Source organism: Mus caroli, unplaced genomic scaffold (genome assembly GCF_978045245.1).
Source record: "Mus caroli unplaced genomic scaffold, Mus_caroli_1 scaffold_13, whole genome shotgun sequence".
NCBI classification, from domain to species: Eukaryota; Metazoa; Chordata; class Mammalia; order Rodentia; family Muridae; genus Mus; species Mus caroli.
In genome coordinates this window covers 108,138,312-108,159,002 of record NW_028227268.1, presented here as the reverse complement: position 1 = coordinate 108,159,002, position 20,691 = coordinate 108,138,312, and positions in this window count along the sequence as shown.

Sequence of the window (20,691 nt, the reverse complement as noted above, 5' to 3'; positions counted from 1 at the left end):
CTTGTATATCCCTTTTGAACTCATGATTCTGGGCTAAGCCATCCTCCTGCTTCTACCTCTCAAATACTATGATAATAGAAGTATTCTATATCTGGCTTGGAAATCCATTGCTGAACTATTATATTTTCAAACTATGATGTGTTTGCAAAGATGTAACTTCACGTTCTCTGGAAATTCTTTTGGGTGACTAGGCCCTCAGCATTACATAAAAGCTTTCTGTAATTCTACAAAAATTTTAAAAGTTCACACAAACCCAGATACATTTAAGGTTATTTTAAAACTGGGATAGATAGGTGACCAATTTAGTGCCAAGGAGATTTTCTAGACCATCCTCCCTTTCATGTGTCCCATCCCTTGAGCACAGCTTCAGAAACTAGAATAAAATTGTCATACATTCAGAAGCCTTTTCATTTTTATGAATTTTATCAAATGTTTAAGATTTACAAATAACATGTATTCCAAGGCTCTCCTGCTAACTCTAGAAAAAAATATGCAAGCATCTGTACCTGTGCAGCATCTAGATATTGTGGGTATTTATCGCACCCATTCTTTTCTTTGATTAGAAGAACACTGAGAACTATTCTGAATTGTTATTGTCTCTCTAGTCAGCAAAATGCAGATATTTCATGTGTAAGCAAATACACAGCAAACAGAAATGACCATTATTATCATAAAGCTAGAGGACAAACCACAGATTAATTCTCAAAAGTGATAGCAGATCACTTATAAAATAAAAAACTGAGCAGAAAGGTCTAAGAAGTAAAGCATACAAATTAACTATCAAAACTGCTGTTCAATATACTTAGTTTTGTGCCACGCAGATTAAAAACACTTTATGATTTTATCTGACTCTAAACCGACAGTCTGGGATCAGGATCAAAATAAAATTGACAACAAATGCTGGAATTGATATGGGAAAATAGATAGCCTTATACAATGTTTGTAGCAGAATAAACTATTAAATCACCTTTGAAAGTTGTTTTATAGTTCCTCACATAATAAAGAAGGCAAAAAAAATATACTAGAAATGGATCCACCAGATAGCCTATCTATACTACTTCTGGGCATATAGTCAAAGGACTATATATGTTGTTAAAGATGTGATGCACGTCTATGCTCATCACCACTGTATTCACCATTACTAGGAAATGGAGTCAGCCTTGATATATGTCAGCAGGCAAGGAATACATTAAATGTATATATGCATAATGGAATGGTATTAGGATTTTCAGGTTAATCAATGAATTATTTTGGAAAAATTATACTGATTCATTTAATCAGGCTCAGAAAGACAAACATTGTATGTTGTATCTCATTTGCCCTTCAGATATTATTTATTGTATGTTTGAGTGAAAATCTTGTGGAAGCAAGGTAATAAAAACTAGGCCACAGAAGATAAACACATTAATGGAGGGAGATATAAAAATATATGTAAAAGGAAAGTAGAGATGGAAAAAGCTGGGGACTGAAGTAATTATAATTATCATATGGAAACTAGAGAACGGAAAGAGTGGTAGGAGGTTTAAGTAATATTATAGATGCATGTAAAAGCTACATGGATAACTTTTATACTACAACCAAAAGGAAAATTATAGAGAGGTGAGTACACCAGAAGTAATATGAAAGGACAGGAATGGAATACTTCGAATTAAAGGTATAGGTGAGGATTTAGTCAAGGCCAGAAAGGAGAGCAGAGGATAGAGATTTTGTTGACTAAAAACTAAAGATACCCAATAAGACAATAGAAATTCATTAGCAGTCAAGCCCACATTCATAACTGGCCAACATGCAATGAATCAGTGACCATGAGATGTCAGTCAGGGATGGGTCACCTGTATCAATATGCCCCAGGAAGGCTAAGGGAACATCACAGAAGCTTGGCAAATAAGGAATGTAAAGACTGGAAAATAAATAAAAGAGCTGTGAAATGTTGTTTTTACACACGGCTGGCTTATATACACATCAACTAACAGCATCTGAGTTTGCTTGCTCACAATTAACCCAATCTTAATTTAAAAATGATTGAGGAAGAGTCTTCCAAGGCTGTCTGTAAACCTGGAGCTATTGGCAGCTGATGCTTTTGAAAGAGAAAAAGTCATTTTTATTTGGGGAAGTGGTCACTGGTAGTTTGACCATATCTCAGTGGATAGTCACAAACCAATGAACATACGGACAGCACTGATTGGACTAAAAACCAGTTGTTGATGATATTAGCAAAACAAATACTGCTAGTAATAATTATAATAGAAATGATAGTAAAAGAAGATATGTACTCAAGGGTCAGACAGTTTGGTGTTTCTCAGAATAATTAGGAGAGAGGGAGGGACAGATAAAATCAAAATCTATTATATACAAATATAAGGATTTCCAATGAGGAAAAATTATATAAAATTTGCTAAAGAAATTTGGAATCTTTTCAAGATGAACGAAATCACTTCATTTACTACAGAAAAACATATCTAAATATTGTCACATAGGAATTGACTAATTATAGATATAGATAATTTTAGATATCTAAAAATGTAGGTAGAGTATTCTTCCAGGCTAAATCATGAACATTCAAATGTTAATTCTGAATTAGAAGAGCCTGACCAATACAAATGTGGATGCTCACAGCTAATGGGTAGACTAAGCACAGAGACTCCAAGGGAAGAGTTAGGGGAAGGACTGAAGGAGCTAAAGGGGATTGCAACCTGATAGGAAGAACAGCAATACCAACTACCTGGACCTCCCCCCCCCCCCCCCCGAGCTCCCAGGGACTAAACCACCAAATCACAGATTACATATGGAGGGACCCACGGCTCCAGTCACATATGTAGCAGAGGATTACCTTATCTGGCATCAATGGAAGGGGGGCTGCTGGTACTATGGAGGCATGATGCCTCAGCATAGGGGAATGCTAGGGGGTAAGGTAGGAGTGGGTGGGTGAGCACCCTCATAAAGGCACTGGGAAGGGGAAATAGGATAGTGGGCTTGCAGAGGAGAAATCGGGAAGGGGGGACAATATTTGAAATGTAAACAATTAAAATAACCAAATAAATAAATAAATAAATAAATAAGAAAACTCCAGTATCTGCCACAGTCAGACTATATTGATTTGTATGTATGATCTTTGAAGTCATTAAGAATTTTTGTTGGTATCCTAACATTAAAAAAAAGAGAGCTTGAGTTACAGGTAGTAGTGACTCATCCACATAGATGCTAAAAGGGAAGTCAGCCTCTCTGGGAGAGAAGTTTGAACCTTTAACCACTGAGCCATCTCTCCTGGCCCTATTTTGGTATTTTAATTTTGTGTCATTACTTGCCCTCTCTTCCCTACCCACAGGCCCTGCTTCTATCATTGTTTGAGTGGTACATGAGTATGAAAGACTCCGAAAGGAGCCCCTCGCTCAGGCCTCAGGACAATAGTGGACACCCAAGAACTCACGACAGACCGAGCTTGTTGCAAACCACATGAGGCTTTATTCGGAGAAAGCCAGAGCTCTGGGGACGACTCATATCCCACGCAGGGGTAGAGGAGTTGACACCAAGGGGAAAGAGGTCCCACTTTTTATAGGCCCTCAGGGGGGAAGGAGAAGGGGGCGAGTAGGGGATTTCCAGATCTAAACAATGTCTATTCTCAAGAAATGGGTATGGGAGGAGTACAAGGAAAGAGTCTAATGAAGGTGCAGCAATGGGCACACACCTGGTCAGAACATTGGCAGACACACAGGTTCAAGGAGTGACCAGAGCATTGTGCACCTCTATTTTTCAAAATCAGTGAAGCTAGTTCTGCTAACACTGACGTCTATCTTGCCAATTTCAGGGCTTCTGTGTCCTTTTACATTCTGCCAGGATCTTTCAAGTACAAGTTGTATTGATACAATGGAATATTTATTTATTTATTTATTTATTTATTTATTTATTTATTTATTTTGGTTTGTCAAGACAGGGTTTCTCTGTGTAGCCCTGACTGTCCTGGAACTCACTCTGTAGATCAGGCTGGCCTCAAACTCAGAAATCCGCCTGCCTCTGCCTCCCAAGTGCTGGGATTAAAGGCGTGTGCCCCCACTACCTGGCCTATACAATGTAATATTGCCCAACTATTAAAAACAATGACTTCATTAAATTCAAAGGCAAATGGGTGGAACTTGAAAATATCATCCTGAGTGAGCTAACTCAGTCACAAAGAACACACATGGTATGTACTCACTGATAGGTGGATATTACCTCAAAAGTTCAGAATACCCAAGATTCAATTCACACACCATAAGAAGCTCAAGAAGAAGAAAGACCAAAGTGTGGATGCTTCAGTGCTTCTTAGAAGGGGAAACAAAATATATTCAGGAGGAAATACAGGGATAAAGTGTGAAGCAGAGACTGAAGGAAACACCATCCAGAGATTGCCCCACCTGGGGATCCATTGCATATACAGTCACCAAATGTGGACACTATTGTGGATGCCAAGAAGTACATGCGGACAGGAGCCTGATATGGCTGTCTCCTGAGAGACTCTGTGAGAGCCTGCAAATACAGAGGTGGATGCTAGCAGCCAACCATTGGACTGAGTGCGGGATCTGTGATAGAGGAGCTGGAGAAGACACTGAAGAAGCTTTGCAGCCCCATGCAGGGAACAAGAGTATCAACCAGCCAGACTCTCTGGAGTTCCCTGAGACTGGACCACTAACCAAAGAGTACACATGCTACATATGTGGCAGAGGATGGCCTTGTTGGACATGAGTGGGAGGAGAGGCCCTTGGACCTGAGGATGCTCGAGGTCTCAGTGTAAGGGAACTTTTGCACTCCAGAGGCTGAGAGAGCAGGATCACTAATTTCAAGGCTACAGTTAAGTGTGTATTGCAACTCTGTACTTGCCAGGGAGGGAATCCTTATAGTTAGATGACACTGCTAAATTATATCTCAGCCTCTGTATAGTCATTACTGGGCAAATATGTAATTTTGGAGCTGGAGCAATGTGTCTCCGATTCAAGAACCAGCATGGCTGAGTAGACTGCCTCACAATAAATAGCCTTTAACTCAAGAGATCTGACCCCATGGTCTCCTTATACACCTGCTCTCAAATACTGTTACATTCCCCCACCCAACAATTAAAAAAAATAAACATTTTAAGGGTATTGTCTTTAAATGGTAATAAAATTTTTTGTTAATCTAGATACTGCTGGGTCTGAGTTGATGCTTTAAAAATTAAAATATATTTATTGTGTATAGCAACAACAATAAAAACAAGGTGAATTTTCCACATCCTTTGTGGTGGTGTTCCATATTTGATTCAAGTAGGGAATGATTATCTTTCCTGTCAAGATCATTAAGTGACTTCTAAAAATGATAGATAACTAACAATGCCATCAAATCCTAGTACTTCACAATGGTTTCTCAGTCATAAAAATTTTGTTTACTTTGTCTAAGACACTGAAAGTCACCTGTTATATGTATATTTGTGTTATGCCTTCACAGATTGAAATATGAGATAAATTTATTAAAATTAGCATAATATTTTCCTCTGACTACTAGTAAATGCTAAATTCTAGCTCTATTTATATCAAGACAGCATTAAACAATGTCTTTACTACAATGATAAATTGAATGTTGTTTTGAATTAGTGTTAACAGAAAATCCATGTATATTGATAATTTAATGTAAATTGAATAATTATTTAAAACATCGACTATGAAAGAAAGCTCTGTTGTAACTTGTGGAAAAAGTAAAAGCCTCTAGGTAATTGTTTTCCTATTCCCATTACATAGGCATACCTGCAAAATCAGAGAAAATTCTCTTCTCATTTCAGAATACTTCATTCTCTGAGCAATGTATGTAGATATTTAAGTTAGAAACCTTCCATATGCTTAATTTACTATGCCTATATGTATAAAATAGTACATTATCATAATATCCCACATGCAATATGTGCAATAACACACACACTTATCATTGAATTATAATTTTTTTAGATATTTTCTTCATTTATATTTCCAATGTTATCCCAAAAGTCCCCCATACCCTCCCCCCACTCCCTTATCCACATACTCACACTTCTTGTCCCTGACCATCATCTGATACATATGCAGCTAGAAACACAAGCTCTGGGGGGTCGGGGGGTACTGGTTAGTTCATATTGTTGTTCCACCTATAGGGTTGCAGACACCTTTAGCTCCTTGGGTACTTTCTCTAGCTCCTCCATTGGGGACCCTGTGATCCATTCAAGAGTTGACTGTGAGCATCAACTTCTGTGTTTGCTAGGACCAGACATAGCCTCACAAGAGACAGCTATATCTGGGTCCTTTGAGCAAAATCTTCCGAATGTATGCAATGGTGTCAGCCTTTGGAGGCTGATGATGGGATGGATCCCCGGGTATGGCAGTCTCTAGATGGTCCATCCTTTCATCTCAGCTCCAAACCTTGTCTCTGTAACTCCTTCCATGGGTGTTTTGTTCCCAAAGAAGGGACAAAGTGTCCACATTTTGATCTTCGTTCTTCCTGACTTTAATGTGTTTTGCAAATTGTATCTTGTATCATGGATATTCTAAGTTTCTGGGCTAATATACACTTATCAGTGAGGACATATAATGTGAGTTCTTTTGTGACTGGGTTACTTCACTCAGGATGGTGCCCTCTAGGTCCATTCATTTGCCTAGGAATTTCATAAATTCATTCTTTTTAATAGCTGAGTAGTACTCCATTGTGTAAATGTACCACATTTTCTGTATCAATTCCACTGTTGAGGGACATCTGGGTTCTTTCCAGCTTCTGGCTAATATAAATAAGGCTGCTATGAACATAGTGGAGCATGTGTCCTTTTTACCGGTTGGGACATCTTCTGGATATATGCCCAGGAGAGGTATTGCTGGATCCTCCGGTAGTACTATGTCCAATTTTCTGAGGAACCCCCAGACTGATTTCCAGAGTGGTTGTACAAGCTTGCAATCCCACCAACAATGGAGGAGTGTTCCTCTTTCTCCACATCCTCACCAGCATCTGCTGTCACCTGAATTTTTGATCTTAGCCATTCTGACTGGTGTGAGGTGGAATCTCAGGGTTGTTTTGATTCGTATTTCTCTGATGATTAAGGATGCTAAACATTTTTCAGGTGCTTCTCAGCCATTCGGTATTCCTTAGGTGAGAATTCTTTGTTTAGCTTTGAGCACTATTTTTTAATGGGGTTATTTGATTTTTCTGGAGTCCACCTTCGTGAGTTCATTATATATATTGGATATTAGTCCCCTATCTGATTTAGGATAGGTAAAGATCATTTCCCAATTTGTTGGTGGCCTTTGTGTCTTTTGCCTTACTGAAGCTTTGCAATTTTATGAGGTCCCATTTGTTGATTCTTGATCTTACAGCACAAGCCATTGCTGTTCTCTTCAGGAATTTTTCCCCTGTGCCCATATCTTTGAGGCTTTTCCCCACTTTCTCCTCTACAAGTTTCACTGTCTCTGGTTTTATGTGGAGTTCCTTGATCCACTTAGATTTGGCCTTAGTACAAGAATATAGGAATGGATCAATTCGCATTCTTCTACATGATAACCACCAGTTGTGCCAGCACCATTTGTTGAAAATGCTCTCTTTTTTCCACTGGATGGTTTTAGCTCCCTTGTCAAATATTAAGAGACCATTGGTGTGTGAGTTCATTTCTGGGTCTTCAATTCTATTCCATTGGTCTACTTGTCTGTCACTATACCAGTACCATGCAGTTTTTATCACAATTGCTCTATAGTACAGCTTTAGGTCGGCCATGGTGATTCCCCCAGAGGTTCTTTTATCATTGAGAAGAGTTTTTGCTATCCTAGGTTTTTGTTATTCCAGATGAATTGAATTTGCAGATTGGCCTTTCTAATTCATTGAAGAATTGAGTTGGAATTTTAATGGGGATTGCATTGAATCTGTAGATTGCTTTTGGCAAGATAGCCATTTTTACTATATTGATCCTGCCAATCCATGAGCATGGGAGATCTTTCCATTTTCTGAGATTTTCTTTAATTTCTTTCTTCAGAGACTTGAAGTTCTTATCATACAGATCTTTCACTTCTTTAGTTAGAGTCACGCCAAGGTATTTTATATTATTTGTTTTTATTGTGAAAGGTGTTGTTTCCCTAATTTCTTTCTCATCCTGTTTATCCTTTGTGTAGAGAAAAGCCTTTGACTTGTTTGCGTTAATTTTATATCCAGTTACTTCACTGAAGCTGTTTATCAGGCTTAGGAGTTCTCTGGTGGAATTTTTAGGGTCACTTATTTATACTATTATATCATCTGCAAAAAGTGATATTTTGCCTTCTTCCTCTCCAATTTGTATTCCCTTGATCTCCTTTTGTTGTCAAATTGCTCTGGCTCGGACTTCAAATACTATGTTGAATAGGTATGGAGAAAGTGGGCAGCCTTGTCTATTCCCTGATTTTAGTGGCATTGCTGTTTTATATTATATGTAATATCTAAGGTGAGAATCAAACTCATAATATTATTTCACAAAAGAATATTCTTCACAGAACAACTATACTTTAGCAGAATTATGCCTCTAACTGCTATTTACATAACCATTTTAAATAACTTAGGTACCATGAAGTATAGTTCTGAATTATTTCATTGTATTAGTTACTTTTATATTGGTGTGAATAGATACCATGACCAAGACAACTTATAAAAGAAAGTATTTAATTGTGGGCTTGAATACAGTTTCAGACAGTTAATTCATGGCCAGGATGGTGGGGAACATGAAGGCAGGCAGGCAAAAAGACAAGGCTCTGGTGTAGCTGCTGAGCACCCACATCTGATCTGTAATCATAGGGCTGACAAAGCTCAACACTAGTCCTGTCATGGGCTTTTCAAACCTGCAAGGCACTCTGAGTGAAGATCTCCTCTAACAGGCCATATATTCTAATTCTTTATAAACACATCATCAAATGTGGATCAAGTATTTAAATATGTAAGCCTAAGAGGGACATTCTATTCAAACAACCACACTTCCCCCTTAATATTTCAATGTCTTTTAGTCTCAAACATTGTCTCAAGGAAAGATGTTCTCTGAGTCTCTTTTGTAAGAGCCTTTGGCCAAATGGTCAAGTTTTTACACTATGGCACGATGTGGCGGTGTGAAAATGGGTGAAATATACTAGAACACCTGTCCTTCATATCTTTTGAATAAACATATCTTTTGAAAATTGTTGAAGGTTTTATGTAACAATCTCTTGGAAACCTATTAACAATTCTGCTTCAGAAGGCTGCAGGACAAATGTTTAATTTATGTCACTAAAATTCAGAAAATTTGCATGCTTTGAACTTCTTGAAAATGAAATGAACTTTTGTTGCCATAAAGAAAATACAATTTGATCAGGTGATAGCTAGTGCAAGGTGATAAGTAGTTTTAACAGACCATACAGGAGTACAAAAATCAAGGACAGGTCCTTGTCTACTGCTTTGCCATCACTTGCTTTTGTTCAAAGACTGGAAGAACACCTGTCTTGTCTGAAATATTAGTTATTTGTGAAAACTCTCCTTTTCTCCTCACTGATTACTACCTTTTAGAGTGTTTTGAACAAATTAACTTTGTTTCTGCTAATCATCATTTTAGCTAGCTTCAAATATTAACTCTGTTCTCATTTCCCTGGTCTGCTTGCATAACTCAATATACAGAACAATTACTTCAACAATCCCAGTGTTGCTCTTCCTACAGCATTGTTAAACTGCTAGTTTATGTACATTTTCTTTCCTTGGGTTCAAACAGTAACAGTTCACAATCAGAGTTTTCTAAGAATCCAAATATATTGATTCAATATATGGGTACAGGAACATTGAAAGAACATTATAAACATTTGCTACAACACGTGGTATGAAAGGAGAAGGGGAAAGAACAAGGGTAGTGTAATTAACTAACTCCAGTGAAGCCTGCATGGCAAGTACAATATCTTGGCCACAGTCCCAAGGCAAAACGTATCATGGAAACTGGTTCCTGGAGTCTTGGCATCCCATAGCATGGATGCTCCAGATATGTCCTTGCTATAGTCAATAGTCGGTGAAAGGTTTAAAGTGCTTTCCTTCAGTATTGTTTTATTATAGGTGCCTCCAAAGAATGATTTAACAAATAGCTAAGTTAGACTACACATTGCTTCCTGGCCTTCAAAGGTGTCCTTAAGTGGACCCTGGGCTTGGAATTTCATGATTATGTTACTCATTCAGATGAAATGCCTCCAGTGTTGATAGTTAGAACTGAGACATTGCACTTTGCTGGATAGGAGCTAGAAAACTCAGGGCTAGTTTAAAATAGTGCACTTAGAATTCTCAATACAGACATGAATGACAACCTATATTATATAATAGTAGAAAGAAGGTAGGTTGTGGTTTAAGGAAAAACTAGAGTATTGTATTATTCATGGAAAGGTTAGCAGACTGAAACAGTCTTGGTGCATGTTTTTCACTAGGCTCAGAGGAATAGCATATTTATGCATTTGCTCAGGGACTCCTGGTGGTGGGTTTAACAATAGACTAGTATTGCACCTGGCCTTATTAGTACTTTCACCTGGCTCCTGTGAATAGCTGATTTTAGATAGGGCTGATTTTAACTCAGTGGTAAATACTGCCTGATTCTTGTTTTATGTATGCATTTTCTCTGTTTTTGTGTAAAGAGCTATTATTATGCATCTCGATGTACCTTGGCTGAGGTATTGCCTAACTCCCTTGTTTTTTCTTCTGAATTGTAAGTCTGATGTTCGATATGAGAAATTACACTCAGATTCAACACTTTCTCTGGTGTTTATGTCTGTTTATCACCCCACTGACTCATTGCCCACCTGAGTACTGGGACCCTGATTCTCCCACGGGTTGAGGCACCTACTGAGTCCAGTCTGCAGCGTGTATATATATATATATATATATATATATATATATAGAGAGAGAGAGAGAGAGAGAGAGAGAGCAGTTTTGCCATGGGTAAACCAAAATTAAGCATTTATAAAATTTTCATAAAGAAACAGTCTAATTTGCCAGTGTCTTAGTTACACTCTTATTGCTCTGAAGAGAGTGTGTGACCATGGCAACACTTACAAAAACTTTTAATTGTGGCTGGCTTACAGTTCATAGGATTAGTCCATTATTGTCATTGCAAGAAGCATAGCATTATGCACTTAGACATAGTGCTAGAGAAGGGCCAGAGTATTCTACATCTTGATCCTCAGGCAACAGGAGACTGTGAGCCATGATGGGCAAAGATTGAGTATTTGAGACCTCAAAGCCTGGCCTCCCAGTCACATACTTCATCAAACAAAGCCATACCCTCCAATAGTGCCCCTCCCTGTAAATTATGCATTCAAATATATGAATCTATAGAGGCCATTTCTCTTCCAACCACCACAGTAAGCTAATAGTTTTAAAATTGGAATGGAGGTACTCTGCTTGATTGAATAGGGCTGCCCTCAAAAGTCATATAGTATGAAATAAAAATGTCTGTGAAGGTGTTGGGCAACTTCTCTGAGTTCTTAGTCATGCAGGCCAAAACAATAAAGGCTATTGCTCTTATCCTTAGTTGCTCAAAATAATTGAATACCTTATTGCTGAACATCCCACAGGCAATTTCTGCATGACATAGTGACATCAAATTAGGACTGCCCTTTAAGCTTTATCTATGCTGTATAGCTTTCAAGGTACTGGAAGGGACTATGGTTCTTGCTGGTGAGAAGAAAAAGTATCATCAGCAGTCCTAATTTGCTGTAGATCTGGCATATAATACCACCTTCCCAAGTAAGATATACAATAGTGTTATGGATATGCAAAGCACAGTCAAATACTTTCTGAATGACTTTTAGGCAGTTTTATTGGAAGGGAAGTCATACCAACTACTGTGTACCTGGTCAAAAGCTAGTGGCTAGGGAGACTGTAGGATCTTTTAGGGAAAGTATTGTTATTGTTCTGACAAAAGAACATGATATGCCCATCAAAATGCCTTGTAAACATTTATACTTATGCCCATACACTGGTGCTACTGTAAGCTTTTACTTGAGACATTTTCTTCTGAGATGGGCAGTTAAAACAAATCCTTATAACTGGTGAATGTTATAAGTGACAGTTTAGTGATGAGCCCTAAATGGGACACCTATTTGAATACCAATCACTGAATGCTCATGAAACATTTAAGAGGGAAACTACAAAAATATGAGATGCAAGAAGTAGCATATTGGGAAAAACTCCTCTAGACTTAATGTCATCTCATTCATAATTTTATATCAGCATTAGGAACAATGTTATGTTTTAATACAACTAGAAAACAAAAGTACTAATGTCCCAAAGAAATGACTAATATCTAAGAAAACTCTAAATATACTTACTTGATCCTTAGTCTTCATGATCAGTTATGTTACAGTTCTCTACAATAATATGCCTATTTAGCATCAGTACTCTAATATATGAATTAATATAAATTATGCACCCTGGGTTTATTATTTTGAAACATTAAGTACTTTGTCATCAGCTTCAAAGCTTATTTTAACAATTTTTTAAAATATAAAACAAAGTACATATAAACTAAATTTTAAGTACTAAAGCTAAATAGAAATGTTCACATTTCTTTCCTTGTTGGTCCTGCATGAGGCTTTTCCCAGAAACATCCCCTTTAGAACATTGTGCCTTACACAATTAGACCATTTCACTACAATCACTGACAATAAATGAAAACCATCATTTCATATATGTTAGAATCATAAATGTCATCTGCCCTTTTGGTAAATGTGAAATTTAAATTCCCATAGATACAGCATTTTCTTGACTTTTCAAAGGCCACAGACTCTTCCATACAGTATTATACTATAAAACATAGTCATCTGTTAATGTTTGAATGAATGTTAAATTTTTCATTTCATTTTCCACATTTAACTGTCTTAGTATAAATGTAAGGGTAACCATACTCATCTCTTTGATGTACCTGTTTTTCTAGGGAAGCTTTTCTTTATTGAACTATTGGGGTAATTTTTATGTTTTTTTTTTTTTATGTTTTAATACATATTGGCAAGATGACATAGAGGGCGGCTTTTCCTTTCTTTATTCCCTTCGTTTGTCTTTCTTTCTCTCTTTCTTTCTTTCTTTCTTTCTTTCTTTCTTTCTTTCTTTCTTTCTTTCTTTCTTTCTTTCGGTCTCTGTCTGTCAGTCTGTCTGTCTTTCTTTTTGTTTTTTGCTTGTTTGTTTGTTTTGATTTGTTTTGTTTAGTTTAGTTTAGAGAATCTTCCATGTTGATTTCCCTATGATAATATCTTTACCAACATCTGTTGTTTTTCATTTCTTTGATGTCTGTCACTCTGATTGGGTTGGGATTTTATTTTACATCTCCCAGAGGCTATTGTGTTAAGCACTTTCAAAATTATTACTAGTCATTTGTATTTCAAGTACTTTCATGACTGAGCCATCCACCCCATAACCCAGCAATATCACAAATAGGTACATACTCAGAGATCTAGTTCTACTACAGAGACACTTGCACATCAGTGCTTATTGCTGATTTCACAAAAGACAGTAAATTGAACTATCTTAAATGTGTATCACATATCAAAGAAAAATGAAAATGTTCCATATAAATATATATATACACATATATATGCATGTATGTATATATATTATGTTTTATATATAAATTCTGCATATAATATGTATATATTATATATACATATATACATATTATATATACATAAATACATATTATATATACATATTTACACATATATTACATATATACATATATATAACATATATACATGTACACACATATACACATATATTACATATATACATATTTTATATATACATACAAAATATGTATATAAATTATGTTTTATATATATTTATATGTATATACATATATATGAATATATATAAATCATAATTTTGCTTAGCTATAGTCAAAAGGAAGTCATGACCTATAATGAAATATATGGTTTTGAACAGTGTTACATTAAGTGTGATAACTAATGACAAATAATAGTGCATGTGTTTCACAGATGGCTATATTTTTTATTGTGATTTGCTATGACTCATATCATTATTCCTATGCATGAGACTGTTAAATAAGTTACTTTATGACTTTCTCTATTTTGTGAGGAATAACATCTCATGTAATGACTTCTTAGGGGAAAACAGTATTGTGGAAAATATGACTCTATATTCTCAGGCTATGGTGACTCATTATTGGATTAAACATAAACTATTTCTTATGCCCACTGAGGTGACGATTGTGATTTTGCATCAACATCTAACACTCATAGAAAAAAGAACTTTAATTAAGGCTTTGCTTCAAAATAATCTAGAAGCTAGACAGGCGAGATGAGGAGTCAGACTAAATAAAATAGGAAGTTTTGTGCTTAAATCTTTTTAATTTTAAGTACTTCAAACAAAAAACAGAACAAAATAATTTCCTTTAAATTTGGCTAGAGAAAATCACCTTTAGAATTGAGAGATTACAAGCTGAAGTCTTGAATAAATATGGATATCCTAAAACTAAGAAAATGCAAATCAGTCTATGTCTAGATATAACTAATTTCTTTACCTTATAATTTATGCCTTCTGGGTTAATATATAAAATTTTTCCTCTTTCATTTAATATTTTACCTTGAGTTAACATTGTAATTCTAGTCCTCTGAAAAATGTGGAAAGTGAATTTTATTTGGTCCATGATTTCCAGTGAAATCCAGATTGAGAGGATGGGTTGAACCAGTAAAGAGTACCAACAAGTATAATAGAGGATCGTGTTCTGGGCTTTTATAGAGGAACAAGGATGCTGGTCTTTGCTGGAAATACTTGCTATTCTTTCTTGGTGACAATGACATTATACTGGATACCTCAGCAGAATCTCTAACTTCTGGGAAATGATTCTGCTAATGAAAATCAGCTAACAGGATTATACTTGGGGGTAAAGCCCAAGATAAGTTGGCAGTGATAATGATGTGCATGAAGACCAAAAAGGAAAAATATGTGATAATCTGTATTATATGCATTTCTATAAACTAGTCAACCACAACCAAGAAAACTGAATTGGATATTATGACAATAATAATAGACAATATTTATTTAACATTTTTATCTGAGACTTGTTTTTTATTGTTTTTTCTTAATTGCATATATTCTTTATTTTTATTTCAAATGTTATCCCCTTTCCTGCTTTCCCCTCTCAAAACCCGCTATGCCCTCCCCCGACCCCTGCTCACCAGCCCACCCACTCCTGCTTCCTGACCCTGCCATTTCCCTATACTAGGACATAGAACCTTCTCAGGACCAAGGGCCTCTCTTTCCCATTAATGACCGACTAGGCCATTCTCTGCTACATATGCAGCTGGAGCCATGAGTTCCACCATGTGTACTCTTTGGTTGGTGGTTTAGTCCCAGGAAGCTCTGGGGATACTGGTTAGTTCATATTGTTGTTCCTCCTATGGGGCTGCAAATCCCTTTAGCTCCATGGGTACTTTCTCTAGCCCCTTCATTCAGGACCCTGTGCTATGTCCAATAGATAGCTGGGAACATCCACTTTGGTATTAGTCAGGCACTGGCCGAGCCTCTCAGGAGACAGCTATATTAGGCTCCTGTCAGCAAGCTTTTGTTGGCTTTCACAATAGTGTATGGATTTGGTGGTTGTATATGGGATAGATCCCCATGTTGTTCAGTATCTGGATGGTCATCAGGGAAATGCAAATCAAAACAGCCCTGAGAATTCCACCTCACACCAGTCAGAATGGCTAAGATAAAACACTCCGGTGACAACAGATGCTGGCAAGGATATGGAGAAAGAGGAACACTCTTGCATTGCTGGTGGGATTAAAAGTTGGTACAACTCTGGAAATCAGGTTGGTGATTCCTCAGAAAACTGGACATAGTACTACCAGAGGATCCAGCAATACCACTCCTGGGCATATACCCAGAATATACTCCAACATATAATTAGGACATATGCTTCACTATGTTCATAGCAGCCTTATAGAACCCAGATGTTCCTTGACAGAGGAATGGATACAAAAAATGTAGTACATTTACACAATGGAGTACTAAACAGCCAATAAAAACAATGAATTCACGAAATTCTTGGGCAAATGGGTGGATCTGGAGGATATCATCCTGAGTAAGTTAACCCAATCACAAAAGAACACACAAGGTATGCACTCACTGAGAAGTGGATATTAGCCCAGAAAATCGGAATACCCAAGATAAAGTTTGCAAAACACATGAAACTCAAGAAGAATGAAGACCAATGGGTGGATACTTTCATACTTCTTAGAAGGGGGAACAAAATATCCATGGAAGGAGTTAAGGAGACAAAGTTCGGAGCAGAGACTAAAGGAATGACCATAACTTAACTTTGTAAGTTGCTATACTATTATAATCATTCATTTTACCAACAGATAATCCTGCTAATTTGAGTAGATAACTATGTTTAGATTATAAGTTAACCTTTATCACAAGGATGTGTGAGCAGAGAAGATACATCACTTAAAGATTCAGTAGCTTTCAAACTCTAATGTGAATTTTTTCAATTATATCCCTGCCACAGAATGTGAAAAAGAAAAATATTCCTGTAGAGAAACTTTTAGGAGAGTGGAGAAGGCAGTTATGCAGAAATGTGTGAATTCATGGCAGGTGTTAGGTGCAAGATTGGATGTTGAGTGAATTGGAACTTTTGGAATGCAGATAATACTGGAGGCTACAGTGTAGTTTAAGGCCTCCAGGATTTAGGTGTCATATTATTCAGCAAAACCTTAGGGAAGACTTTAAAAGGAAATTTGAATCAGTTTGACATTGTTCTTATGCACCATATCTGATTGGAGAATAATGAATTTGGAGTTCAAACAGCTATACATATTCTGTCTAGTAGTCAAAGTAATTTACCAATGTTCACCCACCAGAACGGATTAAGAAAATACAGTTTCTTCTGCAGCTGTAAAGACTGAAGCAGAGAATGTACATGCCATCTGAGGCTAGGAATTTTATGTGTGTGAGGAAAAAAAAAATGATGTATTTAATGGAATGGGAGATGCAGCTAAACAAACATAGCACTGCTGTTATAGATTCGATACAGTAGAGAAAAAAAAAATAACGTCCTGAGAAGACATGAAGTTTTTGGTTTTTGTTTTGACATGGGGAAAGGAAAATACTATTGTCATGAGAATAGTTTAAATTAATTGTCAAAGATTAAAAAGAAAGGAAATGTCCATGCTGACAAAGTAACTAACTCTGACTTGTCCAAGTATAACAGTAAGCAATATTAAGCACAGCTCTATTCTTATGATGGGAATGATTGCTACAGCTTATGGTCTATTGTAAATAATAATTATGGTTCTAAGTGTCCAAGACTTAACACGATCATGGCTAAGTATGAATGGTTTGTGAATAATTTTACAGGAAAGATAAGAATGAAACACCAAGGAAAGCCATTCATCTCTATTTTAGTAAAATGCACCTTTTCCAGTGGAAATGGCTCATGCTAGTCTTTCAAGAAGTATTTTCTAAAGCTCAGTATTGATGGTGATCTATCAATGGAAAGACAGAATTCTGAAGAATAAATGTGTTCTTAAGATTTCTGAATGGTAGAATAGTTTCCTGACATCACCAGCAGTCATGGTTAGAATCATGCTACATTCATATCAACTCTGTATGTCTATTAACATGTGTTATCAGTGCTTCCTGTAGGAGCTGGAAATGACCCCATGGCACTCTTTGTAAAGGTGATTATTTGAGACTTTGTTCAGAATACCTTCATCCATCCATAAAGCTACCTGCTCCTCCTTCCCTCTCCTCCTCATTCTTTATTTGAAGACATGTTTGTGTGTGTGTGTCTTACACAGAAGAGTTGTTAGATTATAAATTGTTTCCAGAAATCTGTTTTCTATAAATTCCAACTATCTGATTTCTATACAAGAAAAAATATTTGTTCCTTATTTTTTCCATTGTTACATTTTAGGAGGGCAACTAGGAGAATGAGAAACACCGTCTTTGAGGTATATATATATATATCACACACAAAATCATATTTGTTCTAGAGTACACATGGAAATCTCCCAGGCCATAGAAGGACAAGTGAGCCAAGACTTCATGGGAGAAAATACAGCCATTTCTACAATATAATCTCAGCTGGCCCTTGCCTGCCCCCACGGTAAATGTAACTGAGGTGGTTGTAATGTGCTGGCCATCAATTTTCTCATTAAACTTGACATCTTTGTACTGTCTGTGTATACAATGGAATATTTTTTTTACAAAAGCATTTTAAATTGCCTCTGACCTGAAAAACAATGTTTCCTTGAAATAGATTAACAAACAGTATGTTTGATTTATAAGAACACACAAAATTTTATTGTATAACATTAAAGGAGACATAAATGAAATAATATGTGTACAAAAACTGAATATCATAAAAAGTGTATTTTTTCCACACTATTTTTATATTCACTTCATATAAATAATTATTTCAAGAGTAATTTTACTGGAATTATAAATTGAATTTTAAAACAGAAAGTTCTACAACTGTAGGTTAAGAAAATTAATCAGGAAAAAGGGGCATAGGGGAGATAAGATACCATGAGAAAACAAAGGAAAAATAAAGTTAATACCAATTAGAGATTATACAATACATAAAAGCTGTTTTCTCCCTTAATGACTTAATCAGATTCTCAGAAAGGGAAAGAAGTTTACATAGAAGATATGTGGAAGATGTATGGATGGATAAATAGTCAGTTTAAAACAAGCAAGTAATGAAACCAGGCTTTGTAAAAGAGGAAAGTAGTGATTTTTGAATGTGATAATAATTGTTTTTCTTCTGTGTGTGTGTGTGTGTGTGTGTGTGTGCTTGTGTCTTTATGTATGTTTCTAATGAATAAGTATCCTAAAAATGTTGCAGTATAAAAATAGAAACCTTTTTGGAAAAATATAACATGTAAAAGAAACTAAAGACTGGGCAGTATTTCCTATGTACCTCAAATATTGTGTAAAGATAAAATTAAATACATGCCCACATAGACCTAGAAGTAAAATGGTTGTATTTGTAGGATGGTACTTTCAATGGCATTGGTCTTAAGAGCCATGTCCTGGAGATGGGCTGGAGAAACTCAGTATTCTACTATTAGAGAATAAAGATAGAAAGGCTGTGTGTATGGACTCTGCAATAATGCAGCAGTTCTTACAATCTTTGCGTGCACATCTTTGAAGATCCATGACTCTTGTATGCATGGGTGTGGTATGTACATCTATCTAATTTAGGAGTGAGCACTCTAATTTTGGGCCGAGCACTCAAAGAGTCTATGTGAGCCAAACCTATTCAAAATATCTTGTCACATAGAAATTAAAAATTATTAATATAAAAATTTACTGAACAGTCAATGGTTTCTCACAATGCATACAGGGATTATACAGAATTTAATTTTCATCAATAAAGGTACCTGCCACATCTCTAACAGATAGAAACACAGATTTATAGTCCATTGTTATAGTTTTCTCAACAACTTAAAAATACCAGTGTCCAGACTAAAGTGAAGTGTGGCTTCACACTGAGGGTGATTTTTAAAAATCATAAACAGTTTTAATATGAATGACAAGTTCAGCATGAAGTAGTTATCTTATGTTCTTTAAATTTTATAAAATGCCTTACACAATATGGATTAGCATTTTTTTGTGTGATTAGCACAGAATTATAAAAAAAACCCTAAGATTTATAATTTTACTATTTGGTATACTCCCTTTAAAGTGAAGTTTGTAATTTAAAATCTCTCTTAAAATCTGTCCTTTATTAAGAAAATTTAACTGTTCCTTAAATTTTCCAAACTTTTTGACTGTGAAAGTTTTCAGAACCAATATCCCATTATCAGTATGTCCCTAAAAGATATGAAAATGAACCTCTTTTCCAGTGAGACCAGAATATCAGAAGTATTATGAAAAGGGATGCACAGAGGATCATTTTTTCAAAAAAAGTTTTCATTTGGCTTGACAAATAATGTAAAAAGATTTATCTCTGACAGAATGTGGATAGTAGGCATTGCTTATCTGCTGAACAAGTACAATAATTTCAATAATAAGCATTTACATATAAAATTAAGTGAAAACTCTATTTTGAATTTTGCCTCAATTTTCCTGCATGGTTCTCAGAATATTTTACATTACCAATATTCCACACTGTTTTCTGATGTTTTAGTCCAATCTTATAAAGATGATAACATCATTTAACAAAGAATGTAACAAAACCCTTGAAGTAATACAGGAAAATGCTGTCGATGAACTGCAGTCTGTACAAAGGAAACAAATGAATCCCTTAAAGTTATACAGGAAAATACCATTAAACAGGTGAAGTAAATAAATTATACAGTACAAGACCTAAAAGTAGAAATAGAACAAATAAAGAAAACACAAACTGAGAAAAACCTGGAGATGGAAAACCTGGGGAAGGGAACAGGAACAGTAGGTGCAAGTGTCACCAACTGAAAATGGAAAAGGAAGAAAGAAGATCAACTGTAGAAGAAATGGATACATCAATGAAATAAAATGTTAAATCTAAAAAATAAAAATATCCTGACATAATATTAAAGAAATGTGGAATATCCTGAAACTACCCAACTTATGAATGATAGGAATGAAAAACTTTCAAAACTCCAAACCCTGACACTATTGTGGATGCTAAGAAATGCTTGCTGAAAGGAGCCTGATAGCTGTCTCCTGAAAGACCTTGTCATAGCCTTACAAATATAAAGTCAGATGCTC